This window comes from Impatiens glandulifera, chromosome 2, assembly GCF_907164915.1.
Source record: "Impatiens glandulifera chromosome 2, dImpGla2.1, whole genome shotgun sequence".
In the NCBI taxonomy this organism is placed as follows: domain Eukaryota; kingdom Viridiplantae; phylum Streptophyta; class Magnoliopsida; order Ericales; family Balsaminaceae; genus Impatiens; species Impatiens glandulifera.
Genome location: NC_061863.1, coordinates 8,734,825 through 8,747,844, shown reverse-complemented (window position 1 = coordinate 8,747,844; position 13,020 = coordinate 8,734,825).

The window sequence follows — 13,020 nt, the reverse complement described above, 5'->3', positions numbered from 1 at the left end:
AATATTCACTCATTTTTATTAATGGTGTGAATGAAGAATGTTTGAAGCTCCTAAAACAACTTGGAAGAGTATGAGGAAGACACCCAAGAAATTGGATAAGAGTTACCAAAACCTACTTGCCCAATCCGAGTCGTTAAAGCAACGAGGATCTTCTTCGAGAGACCAACCACCGATTCCTGTGGTCCCGATAGCTACTGCGCCTCCCCGAACATACGAGACTGAAGACGAAGATGACCTCGCAGAGTTTATAGAGAGCACATTCGCTGATAACTTGCCTAGCGATGAGGCTGAAGACGAGGGTCTTGAGGAGCCTATCGAGGAGCAGGATGACGAGGAGGAGCACGGGACCACTCCCGACCCATCATCGACAGGTATTTCGTTTACAAATTAGTTAGTGTTTCAATTGATTGAAGTTGTTAATTAAGATTTTGATAATTTTGAAGAATCTTCTGCCCGCAAGAGACGGGGGAAGAACAAGAATATTACGCTGTCTAAGAGGCTAGCGGGGACGAGGATCCCTCTAACGTTTAGAGAGAAGGATGGGAGGCCAGGCGGTACAGATGTGGGAAGAACACGGTGGTCTAGACATGTGGGGTCGATTATCCGGGACCCCGCAGCCGTCTCACACCGTCTTCTCAAGTGGAAGGCTTTAAGTGCAGAACAATTGGATTCACTGTGGATTGCTATCAAGGTACTACTTATAACTTGATTATACATTACGTCATTAAATAATTATTTGTAACATTTGGATGTTATTTATTTCAGGATCCGTTCGAAGCGACTAATGGTGACATTGAGAATTTTCGAACGACGGGGTTGGGACACGCCAATCAGATATGGGATAGATGGCCGTCGGATTTGAACAAGAATTATATCCGCGTCCACAAGGGAGACGAGGCGGCGGTACTGGCTAATCCTCCACCGGACTACAATCGAGATGATTGGGAGTTTGTGTGTCGCAACCATTTCTTCACAGAAACGTTTAAGGTACGATTTCATAATTCAAATAAAAGTTGATATTAATTAATCTAACTTCATTTGTTATTTCAAATACAGAGACACAGTTCTACCAATATGAAGAACCGGAAGAATCTGAAATTCCCTCATCGAACGGGAAGTAGACCGTTTGCACAAATTGAAGACGAGTTGGTAAGTTCATTATTTGTAATAACTTAATATAAAAATTGTTATTAATTATATAAATAATTTATTTCAACAGGCGATTGAAATGGGACGGCCACCGTCTGTAATTGAAGTATTCAAGAGGACCCGTACACCAAAACCGACACAAGAAAACCCAACACCCGTCCCGGACGAACACGTGCAAGAGAAAATTGTAAGTGAATTGAATATGCCTAGTTTTTTATTATATAAATGATATTTTATTTGAATTGTGCAGGCTGAGATGGAGGAGGTTGTTAGTAACGAACCCGGAATATCGGATTTTGAATTGACGGAGAGGGTGTTCGGACAACAAAAACACGGGGTAGTGTTCGGAATGGGATCAGGCGTCCGGCCCACACACTTTCGTGAGGATCGTCGTAGTGGAAACAGTTCACAGCGAAACAATGAGCGATTGTTAGAAGAGAATCAAATAATGAAGCTCAAGCTGGAGGAACTGGAGAAGAGAGATGAAGAAAGAAGGCAGAAAATGGAAGAATTGCAATCGGAAAAGCAAGAAATTGTGGAAAGAATGGAGAGGGAGAAGTTAGAGATTACCGAAAAAATGGAGAGGGAGAAGTCAGAGATGAACGCGAGAATGGAGAGAATCGAATTATATATGAGGCAACAACCACCTCCTCCCCCCACAAGCTAAGGTTGTTTCGATTATGAACATGTTTTCATTATAGTAGTTGAATTTATAACAGATTGTTCGGAATATTTGTTTGGTTTCGAATTTTGTAATGTTCACGATCAATTAATGTGATCGTTTAATGTATGCTGCATTTCTTTTATCATTAATATATTGGTTTGGCTGAACAGGTTTTGGTTAGGTTTTGGTTGCGAGCAAAATAATCCGCACATTTTTAAAAATTTAGGGGAAAAAACCGAAAGTAATATTGAAATCTCTCGGTTTTTCTCTTTTTGGAAAAAACGAGAGATATTAGAAAACTCTCGGTTTTTAGCCAAAGAGAAAGCCGAGAGTTATATGACAAACCCTCGGTTTTTATCCTAAAGAGGAAAACCGAGAGTTATTTACAAAACTTTCGGTTTTCCTCTTCGGGTAAAATCCGAGAGTTTTAATATAACTTTCGGTTTTCTCGAAAAGGAGAAAACCGAGAGTTAGTGGAAAACTCTCGGTTTTACCCGAAGAGGAAAACCGAAAGTTTTGTATATAACTCTCGGTTTTCCTCTTCGGGTAAAACCGAAAGTTCTTGGCAAAACCCTCGGTTTTTCCACATAGAGAAAAACCGAAAGTTATTTGTAAAAAGAAGAAAACCGAAAGGTCTATATAAAACCCTCGGTTTTTCCACAAAAGAGAAAAACCGAAAGGTCTTTATAAAACCCTCGGTTTTTCCAAAAAGAGAAAAACCGAAAGTTCTTGTAAAACCCTCGGTTTTTCCACAAAGAGATACATCCGAAAGTTTTAATATAACTCTCGGTTTTTCTCTTTATGGAAGTCCCGAGAGTGTCAATACCGAGGGATGGCGAGGGTTACTAAAACCTTCGGTAAGGTGTCTTCACCGAAAGTTATAGGGTCAAAACCGAGAGTTTTAACTCTCGGTTTTGACCCTTTTTTCACCAGTGTAACATATATAGAATTCAAAAATTTACAATAAACAAATCTAACTAACATACAATCCAATAATATAACATACTATTAGGGTCTACGCATCAAGGTCTCGGTCATAAAATATTTCCAGCACCCTTTTCTCGGCCCTAGTGTGCACATGGGCCATTTTATGTTTTTTGTTTAATAATTCTATTTTGTTTCCCTCCTCTTATATTTCTCTCAAACCGAATTCTATTATTTCTACAAGTTGTTGTAACAAGTTTGTAACCGACTACTCTTGGGTAATTCAGCCACTTTAAATGCTGATGCTCACCCCACTTTTTGGGCTATGAATTGAAGCTTGTGAAAGTTGTTACTCTAAGTTATTCTCTCGGCCTTGAACCTCTATCTTGGACTACTAGGTGTATTCTAGTAGTATTCTCTTCTCACCCCGGTTTCTTCTCTCTTTAACCTTGAATTCTCTTATCACATTATATCCGCTGCGTTTGATTAAAGAATTTCATACTCGGTCCCATCAATCAAGAACACGTTTCTTGAATCAAGAACTCGGAAAGTTAAGCTATAGTTTCAAGTTTAACACATACAAATAACATACAATCCAATAATCTAACATGTCTAACGTAATCTAACTTACAATTCAATAATCAAACATATCTAATATTCAAATAATCTAACATATCTAAACTATAAGCCCATAATCTAACACATCTAACCTAATCTAACTTACAACGGATCACAATCTAACAAATTCAGATATTTCAATAATCTAACTTTTTTAATATGAAAGAACGACTAACCTGATTATATAAAGCTTGATTGATCAATTTAATTCTAAAATATATAATATATTTAGATTGTTCTGATATATATATACATATATATATATTTATATATTTAACTCTACCGAAGAAGTTGATCAAAGGACTAACCTAATTATCGATGGCATCGGACGAAAGCTGCATGGAGGCAGCGGAGCACATGAATGGCACCAGCAAGACATCAGTGGAGTGCACAGAACGACAACGGAGAAAAGAAAGAAGAAAGGATAAGGGTGAGCTCTCGGGTATTATACAGGTATTAGTAACAGCTCTGTCGTGAGCCATTACAGATTGTCATTTAATGAGCATTAGTAATGGCTCTTTGACAATGTCGTTAATGATATTAATAAGCATGTGTAATGATATTTTCAAAGAGAAGTTACAAATACCCTTCTTTTTTGGAAGACGAATGACAAACGGAGTATCCATAACAGTTATCTAATAAACCGTTACAAAAACTACTTAAAATCTGTAACAATAGTGTTAAAGAGCCGTTACAGATACCATTCATACGGAAAACGAATCAACAAATGTGGTATCTGTAATGACATTGTCAAATAGCCGTTACAAAAACTTATTATTATCAGTAACGACCCTTTTAAAAGCCGTTACTGATATTATTTTTTTAGAGAACGAAGAAAAAATATTGGTGTTAGTAACGACTTTTCTTAAAACCTTTACATATTCTAGGTATCGTATCAGTAACAACCTTGCAGGGCCGTTATTGATATTCGTTACAAAAGACTCTTTTTCTACCAGTGATATGAAATAATGATAATTGAGTCCGTTGTTTGTTTACCCATTGGAAGTTCAAAGACAGGTCTGGTTTCAAGTCTTCAGCCAAATGATTTCATTTTAATATTCTATTTAGTACTATTTTCTATTTCGGTGGTTTTTGGGTATATAAATACTGATATGAGAGAAATTGATATGAATTGAGCCCGGAGAATTGACAATCGTTGGGCCTAATTAACCGTACCGTAAGTGAAGTGATGGTGTATAATATTTTGTGTGTTAAACCATTCTTATACTTTCTAATATACATAGACTTTAGATTTGTCACCACATATTCTATTCAAAAAAACTATGAATAAGGAAAGTGGGGTCACTGAACATATGAACCAAGGATAATTGAGCCCTTGTTTGGTTACCCGTTGGAAGTTGAAAGACGACCTACTTTCGAGTATCCAGCCAAATGAATTCATTTTAATATTCTATTTGGAGTTATTTTCTATTTTCATGGGTTTTGGGTATAAAATTAATAGAAGGAGAAAAATTGATCTGAATTAGCCCACTTGGCTCGAGAATTGACAATCGATATGCCTAATTAGCTCGCAAGTGATGGTGTATAGTATTTTGTGTCTTTAAACAATTCTGATCTTTTATAATATACATAGATTTTAGAGTTATCACCACATATTCTATTCAGAAAACTGGAAAAAAAGAGTGGGGCATTGAACATATGAACCAATGATAATTGAGCCTTTGTTTGGTGGTTACCTGTTGGAAATTCAAAGACGGACTAGTTTCGAGTCTTCAACCAAATGAATTCATTTTAATATTCTATTTGGTGTTATTTTCTATTTTCGTGGATTTTTGGTATATAAATAACGGAATGAGAGAAATTGATCTGAATTGAGCCCGCTTGGCTCGAAAATTGGCAATAAATAGGCCTGGTTAACCAGCAAGTGATGGTGTATAGTAATTTGTATGTTTAAATTATTATTATCCTTTAATATACATAGACTTTAGAGTTGTCACAACATATTCTATTCAAAAAAACTTGAAAATAAGAAAAGAGGGTCAGTGAACATATGAACCATGGGTAATTGAGCCCTTTGTTTGGTGGTTACCCGTTGGAATTTCAAAGACGATCTTGTTTCGAATCTGTAGCCAAATAAATGTTAGACGTCTCGTCTTTAATAAATTACAGAAAATATATAATATGATGTTACAAATAAATAAATAAAATATATAGAGAACGATATCACCAAATACGTGTTTGATTCGAGACATTTGTTTAACACATTTCCTTAAAATAGTTTCATCGTTTCTCATTCATGCTAGAGTTTATCGCAGATGACTGTCTCCTAGGTACTAAGAATCAAGTAGTGATTACACACTTGAATCACTACGCATTTAACTTACAATTTACCTGAACTATTACCAGGTTTAAAAGCAAAGTATAGAGAGAAAAATCTTTTAGAATTTAGAGAGAGAAATGATATAGATGACGTGGTGGGTGACATGAATAAAAAATGTGTATACCTTGCGGTTAAGGTAACGTCAAATGTTTATTGGCAATAATTATTTCTCATTCATTTTCCGATTAATCCACAACTAATTAATATCATTGCTTGATTTGCTAGAATATAATATTAGACTAGGGCTGCAAATGAGTCAAGCCGCTCGTGAGCTGCTCGCGAGCCGCTCGATCAAAGTTCGGCTTGAGCTTGACTTTGATCGAGTTCGAGCCGAGCTCGAGCCGACTCGTTTAATATTCGAGCCGAACTCGAGCTCATATAATGTTTGCTCGACGGCTTGTCGAGCTTTTTCGAGTCTGATAATATATAATATATTTATTTATTTATTTAATATAAAAAAACTTAAAATTTAAAACAATTTTTTTTCTTTTCTCTCTATTTTCAAAGCCCATATAGAAGGCCCATAATCCACCATATTATATTATATTGTCATAAAACAAAACCTTATTTTTTCTAATGTATCAATCATAAGTGACTCTTCATCTCTTTTTCTTCTTCTTTCTTCCGTCTTCTCCATTTCTTCTTCTTTTTTCCTCATCTTCGCCACTTCTTCTTTTTTCTTGTTCTTCCTCTATCTTCACAATTTCTTCTTCTTCCTTCTTCAATATTTCTTCTTCTTTCGTCTTCATCATTACTTTCACTTATTCATAATAGGTTAATTCATTTTTTTATGTTATCTTTCATCTACACTATTTCTCTCGTTCATTCACGAGAAACCTCCAGGTAAATTAAAAAATATTTTTATTTCTACTATAGCTATTGCTCATACTTTTAAATAACTTTGATTTTTTTTTTGTATTATGAGAAATTTGTGCTTATATAGATCGTTCATAGATTTATATGGAAAAACACTATTATATATATTAATTGTTCATATATCTATATGGAAAAACACTATTATATATATTAATAGTGTTCATAGATCTATATAGAAAAATAATTTTAATATATATTGATCATAGATCTATATAAAAAAACACTATTATGCATAAACAATATTATATTATATTATATATAATATTGAAATATTAATATATTAATATATTATATATAATAAAAGATAAAAAAAAATGTTAGTATATTTTTTTTTGTATATATTATGAAGAGATAAAAAAGGTTAGTATATATTATATATAATATGTTGAGAGAAAAAATGAATTTACAATATTAATAATATATTATAATATATAAATAAATTAATAGATTCTTTCTATAAATAATTTCTATAAATAAGTCAATTAATTCTTGTTATATCTGTACCAAAATAATTTAATTATATATAATAATATTTAATAAAAAATATGTTGAATTTGTTTTTGTCCGTATCTACTCCTTAAAATAAGTTAAATTTTAGTTATTTGTTTTAACATGTATTTTTTATATTAATTACTTTTAATCTTAAATGCAGGTATGTGTACCTGTGCTATGCTTGAAGAACGTGACTTAAAAAATATTAATATATTGAATGTTCAAATAATTTATATAGTAGTGTACTTTAATTTTAAAATTTTATATTTTAGAATTTTGACTAGTAATTGTGATTAAATGCTTTTTGGATTATCATGATTTTGGAATTTTAAATAGTTATGATTTTTTAATATTTTCAAGTTTAAATATTATGTTTTAAATGTTGAATATGTATGAAAGTTTGATATTTCATTTTGAAAATAAATTTTAGTTTGAGTTCGAGCTTGAATTCGAGCTCGAGCTTGAGTTTGAGCTCGAACTCGATCTTGAATTCGAGCTTGAGTTCGAGCTTTTCGAGTCAAGCCGAGCTTATAGGTAAATAGTCGAGTCAAGCTCGAGCTCAAATTTATAAACTCGTTCGAGCTCGAGTTCGAGTCGAGCTAATAAATACTTAATCGAGTCGAGTTCGAGCTCAAGCAAATTCGAGCTCGACTCGACTCATTTGCAGCCCTATGTTAGACATTTAATTCTTGCTAATGAAAAGTACATACGTTAGCCAATCAATTGATAGGCTAATTAAAGTTGAATATTTATAATAACATCAAACTTTATTTTTCTAATTAGGCATTAAATATTAATTAAACAATTATTATTAAATTATAATTTGGATTAAATTCACCGTTAATTCACGTTTGAATTTAGTATAAATTTTATTAGATTTTATTTACTCACCATTTTATTTACATTCATTAATGGAATTAACTTAATTCTAATAATAAACTCATTTTAATATTATATTTGGTGTTATTTTCAATTTTGTAGATTTTTGGTATATAAATAATGGAATGAGAGAAATTGATCTGAATTGACAATCGTTAGGCCGGATTAACCCGCAAGTGATGGTGTGTAATATTTTGTGTGTTTAAAGTTCTTAATATTTTTAATATACATATTTAGAGTTGTCATCACATATTCTATTAAAAAAACTGGGAAATAAAGAAAGTGGGGGCATTGAACATATGAACCAAGGATAATTAAGCCCATTGTTTGGTTAGTTGGAAGTACAAAAATGGTCTACTTTAGAGTCTCCAGTCAAATAAATTAATTTTAATATTCTATTTGGTGTTATTTTCTATTCTCATGGTTTTTGGGTATATAAATAATAGAATGAGAGAAATTGATCTGAATTGAGCTCACTTGGTTCGAGAATTGGCGATGATAGGCCTTATTAGCCCGCAAGTGACGAATTTTTTTATTTTAAACGATTCTTATCATTTTTAATATACATATACTTTAATTTGTCACCACCTATTTTATTCAGAAATCGAGAAATAAGGAAAGTGGGGGCAATGAACATATGAACCAAAGATAATTGATCCCATTGTTTTTCTACCCATTGGAAGTTCAAAGATGGCCTGGTTTCGAATATTCATCCAGATGGTTTCGCTCTGGTTTCGAATCTTCAGTCAGCTAGTTTCGGTCTGGTTTCGAGTTCTCGAGTTATCTCAGTCAACTAATGTCAAACTAGTAAAAAAAATTGTTTTGAGAATTAAACCTTCAAATAAAATCATTCAAACGTTTATTGACAATAAATATTGTTCATTCATTTGTCAATTAATCCATAACTAATTAATTCATTTGCTGAAATACAATGTTAGACATTCAATGCTAGCTAATGAATATTCCATATTATAGTCAATTGATAGGTTAATTAAAGTTGAATGTTTATCCAACTTTAATTTATTAATTAGGCATTAAATATTAATTTAAAATTAACATTTAATTATAATTTTGATTAAATTCATCGTCAATTCACGTTTGAATTTTATTTGATTTTAATTACTCACAATGTTATTTCCATTCATTAATGGAATTAACTTAATTGCAAAAATCCCCCACATTAATGAAAATTTAAAGATTAACCCGGTGAAAGTTTCAACTGCTGATTCTACATAGAACAGGTAGGTGTAACCCTTTGAACATTCCCTTATAAATGTATATAACTTTACTAGCTGATTAGTAGACTTGATGTCCTTGAACTATTCTATCATTTTTATAAACGATTACACACTTTCACATACAATTATCCCTGATAAATATCAAGATCTAATGGTTGTGTCCATTTTGGCCATGGAACACGCGTCTGGTTCTGTGAGAGGGTCTAGAAATGAACCGTGCAATTCCTTCGAAGCGATACCACTTCTCTCTCACATAGGTGATCTCTTTGCTCACAAAGAATCATTAAATACAATTTGCTTATCCTCATCAAAATATATATTATTTCATTATAGGATTAATCCTCAACAATAATCTTCCAAGTCAGTACAATTAGGTTGTCCCATTGAACCTAGTTCTTGGAATCTCTACATAATTTGGGTTTTCCTTCATATCAATTTATAGTAGGCTAATATCTTAAAAAGACTTCAAACTAACTCTCTATTCAATAATTTGGTTAGTGGATCCACAATGGTATTTTTGACTTACAAAGTCAAATTTGATAACTCCATTGGAGAGTACAGTCTAATGACATTTTGTTTCTAAGACGTGTATGTTTAGACTTATCATTGACTCTAAGTTTATCAATTTTAAATAAATATCAAAATAATTAGAATTTTTTTGGTACATTCTTAGGTAATCTTAGAATATCTTATAATAAGAAATATAGTCATTCGTACATGCTTACTAGTTAACCTTTTTTTATGAAAATTTTGTTTAATTGACTAACTAGTAGGCTGCAAATGAGTCAATCCGCTCATGGACTTCTCGGTCAAAGATCGACTTGAGCTTGACTTTGACCGAGTTTGAGCTGAGCTCGAGCCAACTCGTTTAATATTCGAGTTGAGCTCGAGCTCATATAATGCTTGCTCGATGGCTTGTCGAACTTTTTCAAACCTCATAATATATAATATATATTTTTTATTTATCTAATATTTAAACTCAAAATTTTAAAAATATTGTTTTCTTCCTTCTCTTTCTCTTCATACCCAATGTGAAGGCCCATAATTCATAATGTGTATCTATGTGACTCTTCATTTAATCTAAATTTAAGTGACTCTTCATCTAATCTTAATTGAATCTACGCGACTCTTCATCTCTTCATCTGTTCTTTTTCATTCTTCATCATTTCTTTCACTCATTCTTCACAATTTCTTTCACTCTTCATCTCTTCTTCATTCATTCTTCACCATTTCTTTCATTCTTCGTCTCTTCTTCTTCTTCACAATTTCTTTTATTCTTCATCTATTATTTTTCTTCTTTTTCAGTCTTCACCTCTCATTCATTCACAAGAGAGACATATATGTAATTAATATTTATTTTCACTTTTACAATGACTATTATTTTTGCATTTAAATAACATTGATTTCTTTTTGTTTCAAAGAAATCCAGAAACAAAGAAGGAAACAAATATTTTGTTGGTTAAGGTAAGTATTGTTCATTCTTTCATGTATTAAGAGAAACTAATGCATAGAGTTTGATGAATATAAAGAAACACTTATTTATATTAGGAAAAAAACGGGCGAACAATATTAGGGAAATAATAATTATATATAATATTGAAAGAGATAAAAAAAAAAGGTTGGTATATTATATAATAAAAGTATATTATATATAATATTGAAAGAAATAAAAATGTTAATATATATATATATATAATAAAAATATATTATATTATAATATTGAAAGGATAATAAAGGTCAATATATTATATATATAATAAAAGTAAATATTAAGGATATAATAATTAGTTTATTATATATAATATTGAAAGAAATAAAAATAATTAATATATTATATATAATAAAAGTATATTATATATAATATTGCTAGAGATAAAAAAATATATATATTATATATAATAAAAATAAATATTAGAGATATAATAATTAGTATATTATATATAATATTTAAAGAGATAAAAAAATATTAGTATATATATATTATATATAATATGGAGAGAAAAAAGTTAATTTATATATTATATATAATATATTTACAGAAAAAATGAATTTATAAGATTAATAATATATATATATATATATATATATATATATATATAAAATTAATAAATTCTCGATTCCTGTTAAACTTGCATGCAAATAATTTAAAAATATATAATAATATGTAATAGAAAAACATATCATGTTAATAAATTGAAAATATTATTTGTTAATTAGCTTATATCTAGATAATTACTTTTATTTTATTTGATGTTTAATAATTTGATGTTTATAGATTATAATCCATATGTCAATAAATTTATCTAGTAAAAGTAAAATTGACATATTTAATAATATTAGGTATGTCTATAGAAGAGTCATCTCTTTTACTTATCATAAATAGTGTCGTAGATGAATCTAATGAGGCTGAAATTGAGATCAACACAGATACTAGAATATCTATTCTAGAAACACAAGAAAAGGCTAAAGAAAAATAGAAAGAGATATTCCAAATAAAGAAAAGGAAAAAAGTTTCAGAAGTTTGGAAAGATTTCAATACAATTGATGGACATAAAGCGAAATGTAAACATTGTAATTCTCTCTTTACAATAGGTAAATCATGATCCACATCAAGTGTATTGAGGCATATATTAAGTTATGCTGGGAGAAAACTTAATTTGCAAGTTGTTGAGAAACAAACAAAGTTGATTTTTTTGTTCTCCGATTCAGCTTCACCATCTATTTCTGTATTATGGAAAATTTGACATGGAAAAAATGAGAGAAGTTGTTTCTCAATGGATTATGATGAATGGAAATCCATTCACCATTCTTAAGGAAGAGGGGCTTAATTTAATGATGAGACGTGCAATGCCAGTATGGAAAAAGATTAGTCGGATGACTTGTAAAGATGATTGCATGTAAAATTAGGAGATGGAAAAAAAAGATTGAAGAAAAGTCTTGAGTGTGTGAATAAAGTAAGTTTGTGTTGGGGTCAGCTCAAATGGTTTCGGGCTTGACCAAAAATAAAGCCCATTAGGGCATTTCATTAATTAACACACAAAAAAAGAGAAATAATTTTCTCTCAAATCTATGTCCCCTCTTCCTTGTACACTTTGTTCTCTCTAAAGAAGGATTTTGATCAGTCTCCGACTAGTCGACCAGAAGGGGAAAAAGAAGTTTTAGGCCTTTGTTGTATCTTGTCTAATTGGATTGCTAAACATGTGCTTTTATTCAGTTTCTCTAACAAGTGCTATCAGAGTTGAGTTCGTTTGGTGGTGATTCTTATATAATTAAAATAGAAGAATCATTGAGTAGTAATTACACGATGATCAAACTCCAGCTACCAACTACATAATCTGGAAGTCACGGATGGAAGACTTATTGTGTAATTATGATTATGAAAAGTGTTTTTTTCATGTTCCTCGAGATGAGAGAGCTAAGCTTGATAGCAATACGAGACAATGTATCTTTATTGGGTATGGCCACGAAGAATTTGGGTACCGGTGTTGGGACCCGGTTAACAAGAAACTCATTAGAAGCAAAGATGAGGTATTCTTTGAAGATCAGACCATTGAAGACTTTGAGAAAAAAGAAAAGACAAAGTCTGTAGAGAAGGAATTTCCCGATAATGCTAGGATTCGTACACCATAATCACAGCCCAATGATGTGGAAAATGCCCAAGTTGAGGTTGATGAGACTCCTTTAGTTGATGTTGAGACAATAGAGGAAGTTGAACAAGATGATTATAGTTCTCTAGAGCCACCCGATGATCAACATATTAGAAGATCTATTAGGCAACGAAAACCTTCTAGTAGGTATCATCCCAATGAGTATGTGATGTTGACTAACGTGGAGGAACC